Source organism: Carlito syrichta, unplaced genomic scaffold, assembly GCF_000164805.1.
Source record: "Carlito syrichta isolate Samal-C Ts95f unplaced genomic scaffold, Tarsius_syrichta-2.0.1 Scaffold316274, whole genome shotgun sequence".
In the NCBI taxonomy this organism is placed as follows: Eukaryota; Metazoa; Chordata; class Mammalia; order Primates; family Tarsiidae; genus Carlito; species Carlito syrichta.
The window spans coordinates 18,772-20,240 of NW_007260370.1; positions in this window are offsets into that span (position 1 = coordinate 18,772).

Below are 1,469 nucleotides of genomic sequence, written 5' to 3' on the forward strand. Positions count from 1 at the left end.
AATCCAGTCTGGGTGACAGAGTGAGACTCTGACTCAAAAAAAAAAAACAAAACCAAAAAACATCCTTTTGACATCACAGCACCAACTCCTCACTACAACTGGGACAGGATGCTGACACGTAGCAGCGTGGAATCTACCTGGACATCTTTTGAGCAGAAGAAGTCATTAGACTCTAGTTAGTTGTTTTCAAAGGAGAATTTACAGTGTTAAGAAAGGCTTTTCTGACTTTGTCAACTTTCTCGCTCCCCTTATTTACAACAACGATTTCTGCTATTCTCATCGAAGCTGTGCTATTTTATAAGAGCTAATTGCCATCTGAACCATTTTGGTGTTGGGATGCACAAACAACAAAAGCACCGAAGTCAGAATCAAAACGACGTCACATTGCCTACCAGCTTTCCTCTGTAGATAGAGTAACCTCTCAAATATTCTATGCATTGCAGGTATCTAACAGTCTATCCTTTTTTGTAATTAAAATAAGAGAAAGAGACATTTTTCAAAAACTTTGCATCAGGACTACAACTTCTTGTATTAATGTTGCTCCTAACCCTGGTTAAACCATCAATTCCTAGAAGTTTCTATATATCTTTGGGTTTACTTTGCTTAACCTAATAGAGCTCTATTCTTTTTATATATCAGTCAATTGTAGAAATTGCTTAAGTTTGAAATACAAATTCATGAGGTGATAAAGATAGATAATCATTCGGAGATGTCTACAAAAGACACACTTTGGCAACCTTCCTATTCTCTCCTAACTTTGCTGCTTTTAGTTCAGCAGACTAGAAAACCATGGAAAGAATTTCTTTTACTGTAAAGTAACCTTCAGAGACATGATCTGTCTCTGTGTGCAATGACCAATTTAGGCAGTTTTTCTGTGCACACTACATCTTTTGCTCAATGTTTCAGCTTTGTAGACAAGAAATAAACCACTCATTTGAAAATTACCTCTTCCAAAGTACTAAACAATACCCTGGTGCCCTGTAAGAGTTGATTTCCATCACTGTAAAAATTAATTCACCTCATATAGTAAGCAATCTACTTCTTGAAAGTAATTTTTTTATAGGATCAAAGCCAATTCTTTTCAAAAAGGGGAAATTTTTCTTGTAAACTACAACACAAATGGAAATCTTGAAGCAAGCATGTTTTATGCTTTTGTTCCAGATACTACTTAGAAAATGACAGTCTTTATCTCATGATTCTAATACTCATTGAAAAGGAAGCAATGGCAATATTTTGTTGCTAGTATATCAAAGGACTTTTGTTCATTTTAAAAATTCATTGTGAAGAAATAAAGTTTTTGATGTACAAAACAGAATGGATGAAAGATGAAGGAGAGTGAATGTGATGGATTCCTTGGTCTGACGGCGATTCTTGAGTCAAAATATTTGGGAAAACATTGAGCCAGTTAGAAAGGCAAATAACTTGAGATCTGGGAAAGTCCATTCATCGCTGCACTGTCTCATGTAAAC